The 22,313-nt window shown below is 36.1% G+C and overlaps 1 protein-coding gene across 1 annotated transcript in view; it reads right to left on the bottom strand.

Annotated features, from left to right (window-relative positions):
- Window positions 1-22,313, bottom strand: part of GPC6 (glypican 6) — a 1,194,386-nt gene that overhangs the window by 886,623 nt on the left and 285,450 nt on the right. The window lies entirely within an intron of this gene.

The following is a 22,313-nucleotide window of genomic DNA, read 5'->3' as shown; positions in this document are numbered from 1 at the left end:
ATAGCTAATAGGAGGAATAAGTTCTAGTGTTCTACACCATTGTAGGATGACTATAGTTAATGATAATATATTACATAGTTTCAAAATGCTAGAAAGAGGATATTGAATGTTTCCAACACAAAGAAATGATAAATGTTTAAGATGATAGACACGCTAATCCCCCTATCTGATCACTATATATTTTATGTATCAAAAGATCCCTATGTACCTTCCACAAATATGTATAATTGTATAATTATTTTATGCCAATTAAAATAAAAATAAACGTGTATCTTATTAAATTTCTAGAAAGGAAGGAGATAAAAAACAAATACATATGTATTTTTAAAAGAAAAGAAAATGCATTATTCTTGAAAATGATAAACATCAAATTCAAGTTAATAATTCGCTCCTAGGAAGGGTTAGGATTTCAGAGAAATACTCGAATACTTTTATTTATAATCATTTATTTCTTAAGCTGCTTGATGGATATATGGTACTTAATACATTATCTTTACTTTTTCTGTATGATGAAAACATTCTGTAATAAAAACTTGGAAATATGTTATTAAAGCTTAGTAGTCACTACAGTTTGGCTAGAGAGGAGGTCAGAGGGTAGCTGTGAAGAATGAAAAAACAAGCGGCCCTTGACCTTTAGAAGCCAGCCTGGCACTCATTCTGCTGTTACATGTAAACATTCTCACAGAATACCAACCTCAGACAAGACTACTCTGAGACCACAAAAAAAATAGACCAAGTAAGGCCACTTCATAGTTTTGTCTAAGCACAGAAAACAAGGTTACTGTGCCATTCAAAAAGTACCAAGCGGCTGGACACGGTGCCTTACACCTGTAATCCTAGCACTTTGGGAGGCCAAGGCAGGCAGATCACCTGAGGTTGGGAGTTTGAGACCAGCCTGACCAACATGGAGAAACCCTGTCTCTACTAAAAATACCAAATTAGCCGGGAGTGGTGGTGCATGCTTGTAATCCCAGCTACTTTGGAGGCTGAGGCAGGAGAATTGCTTCAACCTGGGAGGCTGAGGCTGCAGTGAACTGAGATCACGTCATTGCACTCTAGCCTGGACAATAAGAGCAAAACTCTGTCTCAAAAAAAAAAAAAAGTACCAAGCACTTCCTCTCTTGGCTAATATGATGGACTTCTTTAATAATCACAGATTTATCCTTGTGCTAGTCTTCCATTTTGTCAGGAAGACTTATTGAAATGCCTTATTAGAGAATTACCTTATTATAGAAATACCTCTGCTTTGTGACGGCATCCAATTAAGTGTGAGCCCCTGACTCTATGGACCCTCCCCTAAAACACACAACCAAAACCATATCCTACAATAAATTCTTTCTGAGATCCTCCTACTGGGACATGGTTCTCCATGACATATGCTTGGTCTTGCGATAAATTATAACTAAACCTGTTCAACTACAAGGGTATTCCCAATCATCTTTTTCACGTGACGATTTCGACAACACCAAAATGGAACAATGCGAGTTGTAAAATTCTTCCCAAAGTGATTATGATACCCACATCCCACTGAGAAGCATGGTCCTAGAGCTGAAGACCCTAGGATAGAATAAGCTGACTATCAAAAGCAAATGGTTCATCAATCACTAATTTTCTTTTTAATAAGATATCAAGCCCAAATTATAAGGACAAAAATTAAAAATCCACCATGAAAGTCGCTAAGTGTTTTAATGACTTTTTTATTGTCATTTGTTATTTTTCTTAATAACAAAATAATATTATAATAAATGATCATGTTCTTTTTTCATACCCATGAGTATTTAAAAAAATAGAACATTCAGTGGAGTTATGGTTTATGGTGAAATAGATGATAAGCGCAGTGCATAAAGAGAAAATCTTTCCTGAAGGAAACATATTAAATTCATCAGTAGAGTACCCAATACAGGGTTTTGTGAATATCATCCAGAGAGTAGGTGATTTTATCAGTCAGTTCCTTTAATTCTACTTTGGTTGATGTTTTTCTGTGGCTCTCAGTTAATTTCATCATTTATTTCTTAGGAATATAGCGGAAGCCCTCCCACTTCTTTGCATGACTATTTGAATACTATTTTCAGTTTGAATCACCTTAAGAAAGTTAAGGCGGCAAAACTGGCTGATCCTGGCCCAGTTTTATTCATGGCCTGGGGTATGTGAGCACAATTGTCAGTGATTTAAATTATCTTGCTGTCTCTTCACTTCTCTCTCCATACTTCTCTCTCTATTCTCCATCTCCTCATCTCTCTAGGTTTCTTACTCCCAGGAACACATATAAACATAAAGAAATGAGCTGACCTCTTAAGAACATTTCCAGTTCTATGAACAATCTAATACTGCACTGAATTAGTAAGGCAGCTTCTTACATATACCTCCATGACTCTATACTTCTATACACGTGGAGAAAAATCTCTGGGAAATTTTTATCTACTACTACTTAGAAGAAAAACCTAAGTATCTAGACATCAAGGTTACCCTGACAGCTTAACAATGAACCAGAAACATGGTCACTACATTTTTTTTTTTTTTCACATAACCCCAGAGAGGGCTTGTAGTTACTTATGTTTCCACATGGGCTGGGTGTTCCTTAAACTGCAAATGGTTTCATGTCCAAAGAATACAGACAACCTTTCATCCTGCAAGATACCATGATTTGCTCTTCCTTCACTCAATATGAAAGTACTATTCATTTTTGAAAATTTTTTGTTTTATATTTTTTGAGATTTTTAAAATAAGAAGTCTTCCTGATATTTTCAGTTCTTTATTTTAATTTCATATTTCTAGTGTGATATCTAAGTAACAATTACATTAATATGGATATTAAAAGGTGACATTGTTATTTGACCTTACCACTTACTAACTATGTGAAGTGAGAGGGAAATGCTTAACATCTCAATTCCTCATCTGTAAGAATGGAAATGATGATAACAGGCTAGGAGATAAAATAGGGAAAAGGTTTAGCTCAGAGCTTAGCAAATTTTCATTGAAGTAGATATTTTAATTTTAAAAACTATAATATGAAATATATCTAAGTAATGATTTTAAAATGTTGCTATGAGGATATCAACAGTTTTTCTTTACTATTATAATTTCTAATAAGTAAAAATACAAAAGCTCCACATGTATAAACACACAAAATGACTAGGTAAGAGGAAATAGGTTTCTTCAAAATAATCAATCTATTATTATCTAATTATTATTGGAATTGATAACTGATTGAGGTCAACAAAGAATAATTCATTGCACATTTATGTTCTCTTAATTCTTTTTAAATTTAAGTGAATAAATACAAACTAAGTATAGTAGATGCAAGATAGTTTTCACCATTTTCAAAATTTTTCCAGACATAAAAGTTAAATTAACAAGAACTATCCATCTATTGGAAGGGGGTACAACCTCCTCATATCATGGCAAAAAGAGTAAAGGTTTAGCAAGATCAAGTTTAACAGTTGCTAATGTCTCTAAGCTATGTCTAATCATCTAATGTTGCTAAGTTATGACAACAGCAAACTTACGAAAATTTTTCTGGGAGGAAAAGAGACATAGATGTTTGGAGGGCAGGTGATGGAGGTATCTTCAGGAAACTTTCACATCACAAAGACCAAGCAGGCACCACTCATTATTATCCCTCATTCAGAAGAGACCAGTAGCTTAACAGTTAACTCTCGTGGAATATTTTCAATTTGTTCAGGGAATAACAAACAAATTGACAAAATGAAAATGTTGTTACCTGTGTAATACTGCCTTGAGTTATTTACTTTAAAAGGCTTCCGTATAAACGCTGGTATGCATGTGTGTATATAAACTTTAATCTATACCTTTAGGAGCAGTTACCATTTACAGTGCTTCAAAGAGGAATCTATACACTTGGGGTGGCTATGGCAAGCTTTCAAAAAGTATTAACTAAATCAATACGAGGATTTACTAATGGGCAGAAGAGATATTAAAAATAAATGTTCATAGGTGAAATTGGTATTGTTCAAGCTATGGGGTTGGCAGCATTATTCACAATAACCAAAAGGTTGAAACAACCAAAACGCCCATCCACAGGTGAATAGATAAACAACTTCTAGTATACACATACAACGGACTATTATTTCCCCATAAAAAGCAATGCAGTGCTAACACATATTACAACACGGACATTACGTTAAGCAAAATAAGCCAATCACAAGAGAACAAAGACAACATGATTCCACTTATATGAGGTGCCCGAAGTAGTCAAAATCACACAGACAGAAAGTAGAATGGTGGTTACCTGGGGCTGGGGCGCAGGAGAAAATGGAGAGTTACTGTTAAAAGAGTATAGAATTTCAGTTTGGGAAGATGAAAAAGTTAGAGATGGATAATGGTGAAGATTACACAATACGAATGCACTTGATGCCATTAAACATACTCTGTAAAATGGTTAAAATGGTAAATTTTACATTATAAATATTTTACCAATTTTTAAAAAGTAAAAAATTTAAAAAGTGAATTTGGCCCAAAAGGTTTTATAGTCTCTCCTCCCACTGCATGAATGAGACTTGAGAATCACAGAGGCCTGGCAACCTAATTCCTTGATCTGGGATGCTAGTCCCGTGTTCCCACACCACCCAGGGGAAACTCTGCTCACAGACATCGCTGGGAACTTTGAAGCATCCCGATGTTGGAAGATCACTGTGTCAGCCTTGGAGTAAATCTTTAATGCAAAGTGCTTGTTAGAGCATGAGGGAGAGAGTACTGTGACATTCCCAAACATACAGGCTCATCACTGAGGTCTGCTAGCCAGTAAATGTCTGAATGTGTGGCTGAATTCAGTCTGAGCCTTGCTTTCTTTGTAACATGTTACTAGATAGGAAGAAGGTTGTGGGAGAACTGAAACATTGAAGTGTAGCTCTTCTCTTCCACTGATCTGAGCCTGCCGATATTCCTTAAAATTCTGACAATTATGAATAATCAGAGAAGCTAAGGAAAATCTGTTCTGCTTGTGTTTTTTTTTTTTTTCCTAAAAAAGCATCTGCAAATGGGGTCTGATGGGTCAAACACAGTCCATCACCTATTTTTCTGGGAGCAGTGAGCCATGGTTGGGGAAAACATATCGTAAGACTCTTGACTATGTGAGAGTTTAATGTAATTCAAATTTAGGTGTAAAGTTTGATAATGACACAGCCACACTTAATTCATTCATGGATTGTCTATGACGACTTCGGCATTACAACAGCAGAGTAGTTATGGCAGAGACCATGTGACCAGCAATGCCTGAAATATTTACTGGTGAAATCATGGCAGCTACTTCGCTGTATGAAGAATCCAACTCCATCCCTTTCTGTTTCAATTTCTCCAAACAGCAAGAATTCCTGTTCTCAGCAGAACTACCTTCTGACACCTACAAGTATTTGATATAACAATGAAATTATTACAAAGTTATAACTTATGAAGGAGAAAGTGCAATCCTTTAAGAGTTTCCCACTCATATTCCTTTCTCAAATTGCCAAAGGTTCTTCATAATATGCCTAATATATAATTAGACACAACACTTAGCTCAACTGAAAAGGAGCCAGACACTTTCAGGACCACTAATAATAAAATCACGATAAGAGACCAAAAATGCAGAACATGAAAAGCTGAAACTACAATAGCTATACACTTATTCATCAAACCTTTATTGGAAACTTTCTATGGGCAAATCATTATGGCAGGTTCATGTCATACAAAAGCAGACACACGGCCACATAACCACGATTACCCAGGTTGATGCTTTCTTAGGGCACTTGAAGTGAATGCCAGTGAGTTCCTTGGGTCCCTGCCTTTTTACAGAGCTCTTCACAAGCTCTAAAATAAAAAAGAGAAACTGTAGATGTGAAAGAAGGGAGTTCTACCAGGAAGTTGCAGAATGAGCTCAAGGACATATGATCAGACCATAAATTGTCATCTGTTTTCCAAAGAAGAGATGGGGCTGCTCCTCACTCTGCATGCCTCTTTCAACTTACGTGTTGCTGTTCACAAGATATTTTCCCAAATGCTTGCCCAGATGTTCATTTTCACTACAAGATGCTGAGGTGACAGCAGAAATGTGATTCTGCCCGATCCCACTCCCTCCAGGGATGACCTTGAGTCTGAAAATGGCCAGGAATAGACTTGGTGAGTGGCGTGGTGGGAAAGAGGAGGAGACAGGAGGGCCTCGTTCACCCCACAAGCAAGCCTCTGCAGGTCTGCTACAGCAAGCTCTCCGCCCTCAGAGGTGACACTCAGGGACCTTGCGATGCACATCCCAAACGAACAGATAAACCACAGAAATGAAGTGCCCAGAGTGAGTCACATTTCACAGACTTCAGCCAACTAACTTTTGGCTTTTATAGAGCTCTGGCGTGCAGAGGGAAGTTACTATTTTTGTCCTTCCCAGGAAGTAGATAGAAAGTAAAAATCTACAAAGTTGAAAGGTGATGGCAAGATTGCTACTAATAAACTCCTCCTTGGAAAAATATTTCTTTTTCTTGAGTTTGGAGAAAGAGAGAGATGGGCCTTCCATTCCATTCTCCTGAGGAGCCTCCTGGAGCTCCTGCTTTTACTTCTTTTGGGTTTTTCACCCATCTCCTCATACTCCTTCAGGATACTACTGCTGTTTTCTGCAGATGCAAGGCCAAGCACAGCCAGTCATTTCTTTCCCTTCATTAAGGTTTCTTTCTCCTGTTTCTCCAGCTTCCTACTAATCTCAGCAGCTACTTCCTCTGTTTGAACCACTGCTTGCCAAGAGGGTGAAATCGTCCCCCAAGAAGGAAACAGTTAGTGATCCTGAAGGAGCAAGCAACAGGATGTCTCCAAGAAAAAGGAAGTTCTTGGAAGAATCCTTGGAAGATTTCTCTCAAGTAGGAGATAGTCAGCAGTGGACCTAAAGAGGTGGCTGACAGCAAGAGCAACTTCAAGAAGAAGAAATAGTTCCATCAACTACCCCAGGAAGATTAGAATGTGAATTGGCCCTTCCCTTGGAGAGGGGCATGCCATACTCCAAGGTGATATTTCCTACCCCGTGTCCTACACCCCAATGAAAATCAGTTCACACCAAAAAAGAAGATGGCAAGATCTCGCAAAACAGAGAGCTTCAATTTCTGAAACACCAAATTCCAATTGATCAGAGGGCAATATTTATTTCAGAGTTGGCCCTCTTCAGAGTATACAGTCTATGTCAGAGTTCTCTCATCCTAGAATTATTGAAATTCCCATAGTCAATGAGCACATCTGGTGCCAAGCAACAGTGTTCTCATCATTCGACATGTCTCCTCAAATAAACATACAGTTTGTTCATCTGGTGCCAAGAAAGTTAAGGAATTTAACCACACCTAAGGAAACAGGTGGAGGGAAGTGAAATATTTTAGAATAAGTTAACTTTTAGGTAGAGTTTCTGATAGCTAAGATAATTTAAACTGGAATTAATAGACCTGGACTGTTTTTAGTCTCATACATTTCCTATACAACCTAATTGGGAATGGCAGAATGTAGGGAAGCCACATTTTTAAAATGTATGTTCCAGTTCATTTCCTTAAGTTCAAATACCATAAACCTCCAAATAAGCACTTTTCAACATTTTTCAGTGTAAAGAGGTATTATAAATGATCCTTTCATATCTCTCAGGGCTGCTCTTGTTTAGTGAAGTTGCTCAACACCATAATCAGAAATCTTCCAACTTTCACACAGATTTAGGAAATTCAATTAACATTCTACTTTAGGGGACCTTATCATTCAAACTACCTATATTATTGTCATCCTTTGATGATGTCAATTTCCTGATAAAAACTTTAAATGCTAATTCTTGTAGTTCTAAAATCTTCACTCTGCAAAAAATAGCTCCTTTAAATGGGACCGATTAGCTAATTGTTTAAATCAGGTCCAATGGTTATGCAGAGATAATTTAAACATGCTACTCTAGATGACACAGAAGAAACTTCTTAGTTCTTCTGCCAGTGTTTCTGGTCCTTACCATTTGGTTGACTTTCCTGTTTCAGAGAAGCTGAACTGTTTAGGGGTGAGGACGAACATAGAAGAAGGTGTGATCAGAATAATCAAGGGATAAAGTGTATGGGAGGTGAGGAGTGGGCAGTGCGGGAAGGCAAAGCAGTCTTAGAAAGCAGAAAGCATCTGGAGTGAGAAAAGCTATCTTTTCTTTTTCTCACATCTAACCTTGGCCTTGGTATGTTATAAAATCATTAAACTTGTAAATTACTTGGTTATTTGTAAATAAAGGAAGTTTCTGCTTGTTTTAAATATATACAATTTATTCAACTTATACAGATAAAATTTTTAGACATTTTAAAGCGCTGTCTCAACACAAAAGATAATCAGGAATTTGTATGTACAACTACACACATATACACACACATTCACATTACACACAGAGAAAGATTCATTGTATTTCTCAGCACCAATTTTTAAAAGATAATGAATAGAAAGATCTTGAGAGAAAATCTGAATGCTGCAACTTTTCTTACTATATGCAAACAGACCAGGAAAACTGTGGTTATGCATTACAGAGCTGACAACAAAACATAGGAGCATTTTGATTCTATTATGCAAAATACAAAATATCCTCGTAATCACTGACAGGGCTCACTTCGGCAAAACAGTAAGCTTTTGGAAGCACTATGAGATTTAAAATTTTCAAGGGAAATTTGACATCTGTAGAAAAGTGCAGAAACTACTTGGAGGTAGTTCACAGTTTCAACATTAAATAGTACTATTGTCCTTTTAATAGCATCATATCATTGCAAAGCAGCATTTTCCCTTACTTTCCAGTTTCCTAGAAGACGGTGAAAATCATGTAGAGCAGGAAAAGAGGATGGTGGTATTCAACTTTATTCTAGGGCTTGAGAAGTTGTGTGCTATCCATTAGTAAATGATTGTGACTATGTATGAAATAAATTTTTACAATGTACACGTATTATGTTTTCAAATGGTCACTAAGTTTTTAGGATACAAACAGTGAATTGTTTGGACTTAATAAATAAAATGTTTAGTATTTCTTCTGGTTTAGGATGCCACAGAAAAATTAGTAGGACACTGTAATAGATTTGAGCCAGCATAGCTAGGCCATAGCACCCAGTAATGTAATCGAACACTAATGTAGGTGTTGCTGTAGAGGTATTTTGTAGATGTGGTTAACATCCACAATCTGATGATTTTAAGTAAAGGAGATTACTCTCAATAATGTGGGCAGGCCTAACCTAATCAGCTGAAGGTTTTATAAGCAAAAACTGAGGCATCCTGGAGAAGAAACTCTTCCTCAACACTGCAGCATCAACTTTTGCATAAGGTTTCAGTCTGCCAGCCTGCCCTGCAGATTTCAGACTTGCCAGTCTCACAGTCTTACACCACATGAGCCAATTCCTTAAAATAAAGACTTTTCTCCCTCTATCATATATATTATATATCATTATAATATATAAATGTAAATATACATGTAAAATATATATGTTCTTACCTATAATTGGTCCTGTTTTTCTGGAGAACCCTGGCTGATACAGATGCTTGGGACTCCATGAACAGAATACTTGGGAACCTCTGCACAAGCTCTGCTATCTTTCAGTAGGTCTACAATGGCGCTAATCACAACTGCCTATAATTATCCATTTAACCCAACGTTTAGGACCGTTGCATATTATTTTTATTCCCTTTTCAGTATCCGTCAATGTCAGTATCTGAGATATTATAAATGGAGTCAGTATTGTGTTAACCAACTCTCCAGTTTTGAGGGAAATTCTTAATTTAAAATGGATGTATTCTCCAATATAATTCCCAAATTATACCAATTTCCATGATATAAATACTCCCAACACAGCTGATTTCTAGCTGCCAAAATTGTGTCATGAATGTTGAAGTGGGGAGAGATGTGCATAGTATCTTCTATGTAGTATTTCCTCCAAGCAGGTATGACAATCATCAAGAGTATAACTACTAATAAAATAATTAGAAACTGATGGTATTTTGGGGTCCACCACTTTTATTTTAACATAATTTATTTAATTGTAAATTTATGCATTTTATTTTATTCTAATAATTGCTGTTCTTAGGAAGAGATTCAAAAATTCCTGAAATTTTAACAATCAGTTCTCACAAACCAATATGCGCCAGTTCTAGCATGCCACTCCTCGGAGCTAAGAGTACTATATAATGTTGATTGGCTCCTTCTTTCACTTAATGGAGTCCCAAATCTAATAGAAAAGCCCCTAGACCAAGAGAGTCCACATTTCTACTACCCACATAGATCTGCAGGTCAAAAACCTATTTGCCTCAAAGGAAAATCAGTTCCTCACATTTCTGACTGCCAAAATACAGTAATGAATTACCTGGAGAGAAGTGAGAGGAACGGAATAGGGCAGTTATTTTAAGAATGGTGGACAGTGGGGACTATGGTTCTACTGTGTGCTTAAAATCACCACCTGTCACAAGAAGGGCTATCATCATGACAAGGTGAACCAAGGTAACTGATCCAGGTTTTGCAATTTTCAGTCCCAGACTGTTGCTTCTATTTCAGAACACAGAGCCAAAGCCAAGTAGGAAGCTGTTACTCTATGCTACTGTTATGAAAGACCTAAGGTTCCATATTCCTTAGCCATCTGCTCATACCACTGCTATTATACCCCAAACTAGTAATTACGAGCTCTGTCTTGTTTACTTTTGCAGTGCTCACTGCTTTAGCATAGACCACCACAGAGGTTCTGAAATAAAAGTTAAATGGAATGCATCTGATTCTTCTCATGTTCTTCTCACTTTCTTCGTTCATTCATTTATTTATTCATTCATTCATTTGTTTAATTTCCACTCAATAACACACAAGCAATGGGTTAGGTATAATGCTTGGTGCTGCAGAAGAACAAGCAGAGACTTTGTGCTTAAGAATCTCAGAGTCAGCCCAGCGCGCTGGCTCACGCCTGTAATCCCAGCACTTTGGGAGGCCGAGGCGGGTGGATCAGGAGGTCAGGAGTTTGAGACCAGCCTGGCCAAGGAGGTGAAACCGTATCTCTACTAAAAATACAAAAATTAGATGGGCGTGGTGGCGGGCACCTGTAATCCCAGCTACCGGGGAGGCTGAGGCAAGAGAATTGCTTGAACCGGGGAGGTGGAGGTTGCAGTGAGCCGAGATGGCACCACTGCACTCCAGCCAGGGCGACACGGTGAGACTCCATCTCAAAAAAAAAAAAAAGAATCTCAGAGTCCACTATGGAAGTGAAGCATCTATGTTTTGAGGTGCATTCTACAGATAAGCACAAACTGTATAAGACCACATAATTCTAGACATCCACCCACCTATCCTTTGATGCCTTTTATAAGGACAGCATTAATTTCAGGGTCTTTTTAATTGTAATTCTGCCTACTTGATTTCTTAGCAAGTGTTAGCAGTATTACCAATCTCTTTGAGGTTCAATACCAGGGAAGAATATCAAAGTGGAGGTTTCATCTGTTTCACTTCACCCCAGCTCAACCATCTTTCAAACTGCAGGACCTAACATCAGTTAGCATCAGCATTCAAGCTTGAAATACAATAGAGTGTTTCAGAGCTCATTGTATGAAGTAAAAATATTTCTTGTATATATTGTATATGCATTGGGATGCAATATATGATATATGTCTTATGGTAGGTTGTGGGCAAAATATTTGAAATTCAACGATTGATATTGTGTGTAAGCAGTGACAGAAAGGGTCAACGGTCCACATACTAATGCATAGTTATGAACCCATAAATACCTTCTGCTCATTTAGATAGGTTTAGCTGATTTGATGCATGTTTTCTTTTTCAATGATATCAAGATGTCCTCCTTGAAAGTATTTTTAGGTATATCTATATCTCTACCACTCTTTCTAAAACATATTTATACATGCTTATTTTCCATTTGTGCTTCACAAACATATTGTCTTGGTACCCAAAAGAAAGGCTAATTGCTAACCTAAGACAGGGAAATGTAAATAGTATTTATAAATATGTTGCAAATTTCAGACCTGCTCACAACTCATTTGCCATATTTAACTTAGAAGATGACAAAAACTTCATATTCAAATATCCAAAGATGGTCTTAGTCCTAGAGCCTGAACAGTATCTTATCTGAATAATATTTTTCCTTTTTGCATGTTTCATGTTTATGGACAAGTTTGGTTAGATCTCGTTAAGCTGCTCCAACACTGCTTGCCAAACCATGGCAAACAGTAATTCACCACCTCCCAGTGACCTTCTGCAACTCAGCTGACCAGAAATGTTGACTTCCATCTTTCACTCTCTCTGACTCTTAATGCAGAAATCAAACCAACCACCTTCTATAAATTCACCCACAAACAATCAGTTTCAAGTTTATTGCAGTTGCAGTCCCACAGACCTCTTTGCTTACTCAAAGTTAGCCACTTTACTATTGAATTTGGTGATTCTGGGGTGATATACAATAAACTAATTTCCAAAGTGCTTGTTTTTGCTCCTGATAGGAGCAGATCATCATTCTTACTAAATTATATGACAGTTGACATTAGAATTTTAAGATTTACTGTTTAAAGCCCAAGATATGTAAACTAGTTCAGACCAATTCAGTAAAAGGGCCAAGTCTAGGTGAGAGTGATTAAGACATAATCAAATTGAACTGCCTGTAAGACTTCATGAAAAATTATTTTTCTTCCCTATAAAATACTGCAATTTCAGTAGGCATCTGTAAAAGCATGACTACAACACTGATCATATCACATAAAGCAATGAAAGGCAGTGACTAGAAATGTCACAAGATCTATGGTACAGTCTATAAGTGTATATTTCTTTAATTGCCTCCCTCCATGACAATGGAACTCCATAATATCTAACCTTTTATAACTCACAGAGCCATTAACTTATAATAATTACTTTAATTCCCACTAATCATTTAAGATGGATGCCCACAGGTAAACATCACTCAGTTTCTATTTCACAGATGAGGGATGCGAGGCCAACAAAAAGGAGACAGCCCTTTTCCCCTGGTGTCACTTTTTCAATTAATAAAGGGCAAGAGGTATCTTTCTAAAATTTGTGTATAGGGACCTAAATATTAAAATGATACCACTTCAAATGATATAATAAATTCTAGCATCCTTTCCAACCTAGGGCTTTAAAATGTCAGTGTTCAGGTGACAGCAGTACAGTCAAGCATTATCATTAAATAATTTGTGTGATTAAAGCTCAGCCATGGTTTTAAACCAAAAAGAGTTCAGAATCTCTGAAGAGGGAGAAACAAAGACTCATAAAATTAAAGCACATACCCCATATCTCTAAAAAAGAAGTGAAACGCTAAACTGAGTTTTAAAGAATACACTGCATAAGGAGGAAGAGTGAAAAATGTCTTTACATCGAACGTAATGTTTTTGAACATGGAGACTATCGGTAATAATATTATATTGTATACAGGAAATTTGCTGAGATAGATGTTAGGTGCTCTTCCACACACACACACAAAAGGTAACTATGGTAGGTGATGGATATGTTAATTTGTTTGACTGCCAACGTTAAGTTGATTGACTGCGGTAATCATTTCACTCTGTATATGTATATCAAAATAACATTGTTTTAAAATAAAAATAAATCTCTAAATAATTCCTTTACAGAAAGCTTTTTTTAAAAAAAAACTTAAAATATCTCAGTAGAAATAAAAACACAATGCTTAAGGGACACTAAGAATAATCACAGCTTTTCCTTCATGTTTATAATCTCTTTATTTGGGATAAATTTCTTAGACTGCCAACAAAAGAGGCAGAATAAACAGTTGCACACACATCCTATGATGCTGCTGGAAGCCACATGTATCCCTGCTTTTACCTAGCATTTAAATCCAAATATGCAAAATAACAATCTGATTAAGTCAATATCATTTAACCTAAGAACATACTTAACTTATCAGATTGGCTTTTTCAAAGTAAGACATTAATGGAAAAGGGTCTTGAACTGAGACTTTTTAATGCAAGGGCTAGAGTGGGATGACATTCAATCTTTGAAGGGCAAATATTGTTTCAGAAAAGTTAACTTCAGTCTATGTCAGTGCATCTCCTAATCATTATTTGAAATTGCCAGTTACATACTTTGTGGCTTAGCCTCCTATAGTAAATGTTACTGTATTCAGGGAAGAGAAAATATATAAGGATATGTGCAGGCAATTAATAATACACAAGGAAGATATTGATAGCACTTAACCCAATTTATAATATGTCTGTTACTTCTGTGATCTGGATTACTACTAAGTTTGCCTTCTCAGGTCTCCCGCACAATTCCTTGCATAATAAGTATTCGGGGTCTACATCTTTAATCCTTGAAAAGTCCTCCAAATTTAAGTAATTTCTCCTCAAATAAACTTACACTGATCACCTTAGTTGACGTTCGTCTACATGTCCCACATAACTGAATTACCTTTGGTCGGCGCATCTATTATAGTGTTCATTCTAATGCACCCTGATGTATGGTGATTTATGGAAAAGCCCATATTTCCATATTTTATTTTGATAGTAAAGTGGAGTTAGGTTCTAGGCTCATTTCATCGCAAACAGAAGTTTTAGCTATCAGAGTATGGGACAGAATATTTAAAAGTTGTGCTGGATGCTGAACAAGTGTCTTCATTTTACAGGAAGATATAATTCATGGGAAGATATCATACATCTTTGTTAACTACCTAATAATTGTCAAGGTTAAACAAACAACGATCTTTTAAACTCTAGGATCCTATAATGTTGTGCATTCTCCTTCTAAACATAAAATGTGTATAGCAAATACATAAGGGTCTTGTGTGAGTAGGTTGTGAGTCACTGGGCTGAAACCATCAGTTCTTTATTAATTCATTTATTCACAATAGCTTTACTTTTCTCTACTCATTCTTTCAGTCATATATTGAGTGCCTACTATTATAAGGAGATACCTCTGACACCTATAAATAATTAACCATCTCAGAAACTTAGCCTTGTGCTCTAGTTTGAAAATCCATTGACTGACCTCAAGCTCAACGATCATCCTAGGCCTTTTTTTGTTAAGTACTTTGAGGTTGGTGAATAAAAAGAATGGCTCCTGAACAGATCAAAAATTAGTTCAGTTTTTCCACTTCGAGTGCCCAGAAGAGTCCATTCTGTTGTACTTTATAAAAGTTTCAATTTCCAGGAGAAATTCCCAGAAATAAGGCAAGGAGTCAGAGGTAAGTGAACCTGTATAAACCTATTAGAAGAAAACCTGACAGTTTTCCCAGATAAAATCCTAGAAGCTATTCTATTTCACTGACACTCAGGTTTATTTTCTTTTCCAAACACATGCTGTTAGACAATGGGTTTTGACAGCACATTTTGTGAGAATGATCTTTAGTTACCTCTTGGGGGGCATGTTCCTGACACTTTGCCCAAAGCACAGTGGACAGCAAATGAAATCCAAGGATTTGTTTCATAACTTTGCTGTACAAATGGCTGTAATTTGCAAGTCCAGAAGCATGCAGTCTCTTGGGATTCACAGTAAATTCTCTTTTCTTCTCCCTTCAAATTAATTTTGCTTTTCACAATTGCCCTGCCAAAGGATATAGACATGTATGTACAAGGAGTGGTGGAATCTAGCCATACTTGCAGCTTCCATGGGATTCATCCCTAAACAAATATTGGTAGGAGTCTATAACTTCTGTTAGAGGCAACAACCAAATATGGATTTTACTATGAAGAAGGTCTTGACCATTTACAACAAGATAGTGACTTTCAATTGCTAATTTCTGGTTCCTTCTGAAGAAGATCTCCTGCAGAATTATCGCCCTTTGCAGAATTATTATAGCTAAATTTGCAGCAACACATGGTGAGGTACATACACACATTCAGCACTGGCTTTTGGCAGTTTCATGCTATGGGAAAAAAATTGAAGACATGGGCTTTGGTAGTTGAAAGAGTATAATAGCATCAGCCCAACTACATTACACAGAAACCACACGTAGCTGAGTGCATTCTACCTTCCAGCTTCAAACATAACGAATCTTTCTCTAAAATAACCTTTGGGTACAGAAGAAGTCTCAAGGTTGACAATAGTGTCTCAAAAGCTAAGAATCATATTTGGATGACTTAAGTGACTTGAATAAAGGGTGTGTACGTGTATGAGAGAGGCAATCATGGATCTCCTTGTCCATATTAGAGGTGGACCAATGCAAACTTTCTTGTCCATGGCTACGTCCTGTGGGGAGAGGTTGACATAAGGACTGAAGCAGACAAGTGAAATGAATTCAGTCTGCAAGCTCCCCTCATTTGACCCTCAAGTTATGCTCTATGGCAGGTTTTATTGTACCTATTTATTCATCTCTAGAGGTGAAGCAACTTACTTCCAATGTTCACCCCTTCTTGAAGCTGGCCTCACTTAGGAAGCATACTACTGTTTGTCTTTGATTGCATGCCTGTTTCTAGTGATTTGTGGTTAAGGAGGTGAGTGGTGATTCTGAGTGTTGGACAAAGTCGAACCTCTCAAAGTACCCTTTAGTGCATTTACTGGTATTTCAGCTCCTCCTTGCCTGAAAGAGTTGGGTATTTTTGTCTTTAAGTTTTACTAGATGAAGAAAGTCAGGTTCAAGGTCACACAGCCCTTATTAGTGAGCCCCAAATTTACATGCAATTTGTTTGAACTCACATATGAATGCTCCAGTATACATGACTTTCCCCTCTCTCTTTCCACTGAAGTCTAATGGGAGGATGTTTCTCTAATTCTTTTGAATTCCCACCCTGTTTTTCCCAGGTTGCCACAGGCTTATTCTAGACTCACACTGGTCTGCATCCACACTCTCCTCCCAACCCCTCAAATCTTCCAGTGTACCTGGTCTATGGGGAGACGTGGATTCCCTTATAGATTTTAACAAAAGCTATTCAAAATGACAGAAAAGCAGAAAGCTTTCGGAAGTTAATTCTTATAGAAAGCAAAAAAGAACAAAGAAAAAAATTCCAAACAAATGGAAAAGTTAGCAAAGCAACATCAAGACTTTCGATCTGGGGGATCATGGAGACATACATTTGAATCTTTGTCTTTCAACTTAGGAGCTGTGTAAAATGTAAAATCAGGCATAACAAAATACCCATAATCACAGCACTGTGAGGAAGACGACATATTGCAGCAAATGAGGAAGTGCGTAACTTATACTTGGTATATAATGACATTTTACACACACACACACACACACATATATATGTATATACACATATATATGTGTGTGTGTGTGTGTGTAAAATGTCATTATATGTGTGTGTGTGTAAAATGTCATTATACACCAACTATAAGGATATTTAAAAGAGGATATATATATGCACATACATATATACACACATATATACATATGTGTTTATATACATATACACATATGTATATATATCCTCTTTTAAATATTATCCTTATAATGTATATGTTATTTACACACACACATATGTGTATATATGTACACATATATACACATATACATATATGGATATTGTGTGTATGTATATGTGTACATATATACACACGTGTGTGTAAAATGTCATACACCAACTATAAGTTACACACTTATATATGTATATATACACACACATATATGTGTGTGTGTATGTATGTGTGTATATATATAATTTTTTCCCTATTTCTTTTTGACCCAAAGACATAGATGATATTGGAGAAATAACTTTCTGACATCAAACTGATTTTTCCTTCCTCTTCCCTCCACCCTTGTCTCCTTCAGATGCTAAACAAAATCACTGAAATGTACAACCAAGTAGCAATCCAGATAGGAGCCACCAGCACTTCTCTTTCAACCTCTTCCATGGCAAAGAAAAGACTTGCTTCCAATCTGCTAAGTTTGAATCTGATAGCCAAAAAAATGCCTCCAGATTTTAGCCTATCTGCAGAGCAGTGGGAAGGAATCAGTGAGAGCCAAAGTTACTCACACTGGCTACATCCACCGTTTTGTTTTCTCTTTGATGACTTAACTCGTCTCCTCTGAAGCATGATCTTTTTGGAAGCCAGATTCTCAGGATTCATCTAGCATGACCGGAGCATAAGTATATAATAAAACACATCTCCAACATTTCTGCCATAAAGGGAATATTGTTAAAGGATAATATTTAACAGAGGATGTAATCATAGTCCATACATATGTAAGATAAACATTTGTCAGGGATGTTATTTAACTAATTAATGGGAAAATAAGTAAGAAGTTACAACCAGTTCAATGGTGAATTCAAAGAACCACAAAAATGTTAGCAAAACTTAATGATGAAATGAATTATACATGAACACAAAACTGGATTATTCCAGGAATCGGAATGGGGTGAGATTGGAAGCTAAAAATCAGTTGTGTTTCTATGGGACAAAATTAATTTGTATGTCTACAGACAAGAATCATTTGCATTGCTATCAATTATCTCTAACCAACAGAGTTGTAAAATAGCTCAAAGATAATGACAGGCACAGAGACCCCATATAATCAGATAACCCAGAGGGTGTGCCTAGAAACTGCTTAGTTTTCCACCAAAGATACCCAGCAATCATTTTGACTTGTTTCAAAGTCTGTCACACTTTTATCTAAAATAGAAATTTAAGATAAAATGAAACAGCACAATAGAAAGTAATTGATACTTATTTTAAAAGGAAAGCTAAGGATAAAGGTGACTTAAATAAAACCTAGTTTTTCTATGTGTATCTAGAAAAGATTAACAAATTAGAAAAGGAATAAGAAAGCCTACACCTGAAACCTAGCATATGATAAAATAAACTGCACTTCTTGTCTTCTTCCCAAATTTTGGAATTTTCCCATCATTAAAAGCTACCTGAAAATACACCCTCATCTATGTCATTATTTTAAACATTGGGCAATGAGCCCAATACCACTGAAGAACTTAATATTAGTATATGAAATGATGCCTTGCCACCAATCACCTCATATGTTACAGTATACTATCTTAGTATTTGTCACAACCTGTTAGCATTTTTCAAGAGCAGTCATGCTGTATGAAGAGCCATGGAAGCCCATGGGGCACCCTCCTTCAGAAATAAGGCAGGCATGGTAGACAGTTCAAAGTAAAAGTGACAACTGTAAAAGCAATGGCTAATCAGCCTGCACCAGCGTTCACAAGCACCTGCCAACATAAGACAAGTAAGTTCTGAAGCATTAACAGGTCCAGAATAGTAGCACTGCTGGAAATCCCAGTGGCTGTCACATTTAAGTGATGAAATTAGTATATCAAGTAGCTTTACCAAGTATACTGGTCTATTGCATCAAGATAATTTCACTTAGTACATATACCACTTTCACCTTAAAAAAGAAAAGAAAAGAGAAGAAATCTTCCCCTGGAGTTAATTCTTAGACTTCTGTATCTCTCTTAGAAAAAAAAAAAAAAGCAATATTATTCCAGTTTAAGACGCTAGAATAAATTATCTCAACAGATTCCTAAAATCTGTTCAACTAGATGTTTTATAGGTGATGGTTTTCAGAGACAGTAGTATCCCACTAAAAGATTTCCTTATATTCCCTTAAATTTCAAGTACTAATGAAATTACTTCTTAAACACAAAATCTAACATATACGCGTACATTTCCATTGATAATCACAATTAGATTACTAAAGTTCTTATATTTTAAATGTAAAAGATAATGTAGAGATTACTTAATGTGACCTCCACACTCTATAGATGAAACTCTTTGGCTCACCTCATCAGTTCCAAGACAGAAGTAAAAAGGTGGGTTTCTGAACTCCAATATCATGTCATCTCCATGCCTGTGTAGTTTGTCTCACCCATGTAAGTTATCTACTATGAAAAACAGTCCAAATTTATTATGTTTTCTACTTTATGTATACTCCATAAATGCTATTCACAGAAAATCACCAAAAGAACATGCTATTAAAGAATTAAAACACAGAGAATCTTTACATGTTAATTATATTTTTAAAAGACTTGTTTCAAAAATTTTCCAATACTCTTAAAAATCTTCAAGTTTTTTTTTTTAAAAAGTCTATTTCAGGAACTTTGCTTGTGAGGATACTTACTGATTCCTTTAAAGCAAAACTAATACTTATTAAAATGTTGCTCATTTGCAACTGATCCTTTGATTGAAAAACATTAATGCATTTTTTTTGAGAAAGTGACTTGTTAATAGGTCAATTTGTCACCTGGCAAAGAATTTAAGGAATCTGTAACTCACATGCTAATGGTCAATAACAAGCCTAGGGCAGCAAGTAAAATTTGTAGTCAACCAATGCTCCTCAAATCAAGGAAGATGGACCATCTGGTTCCTGGATTGGACAATGCTATAATTTCGCACAGTCACCAGTAATATATCAGCTGCACTTTGCGAGTTGGTGGTATTCTGATAATATTTTAACTTGCTTCTAATAGCTGCAAATCAAAGCTTTTTAAGGTTCTTGAAAATGAAAACTAGCCAACCCAGTTGGCCTAATGTGTCTTAATCATTTATCACAAGTTTATACGCTGAAGTTTAGTAAAATCTATGATGAATGAACAGCTGACACTTTCTATGTTAGAATAGGCAAGAAAATTAAGATGTCAAATAAGTCTTGCAGAGAACAGTTACACTGTTTCATTACAAAATTCAATTTAATACAATCCTTAGCTGATGACAAAATTCGTTTCAGTTTTTTATAAAAAACCATAGCAAAGCATTCTTTTAAAGACCTTGAATTTTCACATTTTCTGTTTCACAAAGACTATAGAGTCAAAGAATATACAGTAACTTAGAAATATAACTTTTAGATTTTTCTTTTAATTACAGTCTGAGCCAGGCATGAAAGAGCCTCATCTATTTAGGCTCTATTGAATGGTTACCTGTTTCTCTAAGAGGGGAGTGTCATCTGACTCCCAGAACCCAGCAGACTGGAATGCAATTAAACTCAAACATTGACTGTGATGCTAAGATGTGCTTTGGTGAGTGTTTTATTTTAACTGTCATAATCACATCAGAAAAAAATAATCTACTGAAGTGCAAATTAAAGTGTATCCCTTTTATTTTTTCCCTTCATCAACTCAGACATTATTATGCAGAAAGTGATTTTCAGGTTGAAGATCAGATTTTGTTTAGTGTTTCTATCTTGGCCTTGGACTAGGAAAATGTAGTTTAAGCTTTCTGTACATTGCTAATGTGTGGAAATTGCCCCACTTTTACGGGAGAATGTGTGTGTGTGTGTGTGTGTAACAGAAACACACCGATATGCATGTTTGCATATGTAACGTCTTCTATAATTTTTTTAAAGTTCATTAAACTAATAAATGTTAAATGAGATAAAATTCTAAAACCTATTCTATAACTTGGAGGATGGTCAGTTTGAATGTAGAAGAATATAGAAGTTACACCAGTTTTGGTAGGTGCCTTAGGCAGAAGTAAGCAAACTTTTCTGCAAAAGGCCAGATAGTTTAAGCTTTAAATTAAAAAAAAATACTTTAGGCTTTTAATATTTTTAACTATTTCAGGCTTTGCGGTACATAAGATCTCTATCACAACTACTCAACTCTGCCTGTGTAGCTGAAATGACAGAAGCCATACACAATACATAAATGAATTAGTGTGGCTATGTTCCAATAAAACCTTATTTACTAATACTGAGTGCAAATTAGGTACGGCCTACTGACCTTAGTTTGCTAATCCCTGGTTTAGCCTAGAAATCCTGTTCTTTTATATTGATGTCTTACACTTTGTCAACTATCAACACAGTCCTGCATAATAAACACCATTTATATTGCTACTTGGGAAACAAAGTGCTTTTAAATCTTTATCATATTTAAGAATTACAGTAATTCTTTGAGAAAGACCCTACTGCATTTACCATTTGCAGAGAAGAAAACAAAGCCTCACAGAGGCTTAACTATTGGCCCAAGAGAGTCCCAAAGCAAGTGTTATCTTTCCTCTGCTGGCATTATTTTGTAGCTCACTATGAGAAAACTTGATGTTTACTAAGGTAACAGTTAAGGAACTTTGATTTCCCTAATGAAATGTTCAATTTATACATATTTTAAAATCAGAATATGAATTAGGAAGTCAAAGGCTCTGTTTTCAAGAAGTGAAGCTAAGGATGAGAGAGGTGTCAAAGACGGTAGTAGGGTTTGCCTCCAGGTGGCTGATAGAGGTGTGACTAACAGATTGGAAAAATGGAGAAGCAAGAAGAGTTGACAGAACTAGATTACGGCCCATCTGTGCTCAGAAAAAGAGGCAGACTTACAGGTTTACATTTGAATGTATCCACATAAAGAAAATAATTAAGGAAGCCAGGAAGTCTCCAAAATAGGATATAGATAATGATCAAAACTCTGTCTAGATAAGTTTTCAGAGAGGAAGTAGCATTTAACCACCATTTTCTCTTCCATAGACATAAAAT

The sequence above is a fragment of the Pongo pygmaeus genome, chromosome 14, assembly GCF_028885625.2.
Source record: "Pongo pygmaeus isolate AG05252 chromosome 14, NHGRI_mPonPyg2-v2.0_pri, whole genome shotgun sequence".
NCBI lineage: Eukaryota > Metazoa > Chordata > Mammalia > Primates > Hominidae > Pongo > Pongo pygmaeus.
The sequence above is the reverse complement of the archived record's forward strand: the minus strand, read 5'-3'. Positions and strand labels throughout refer to the sequence as shown.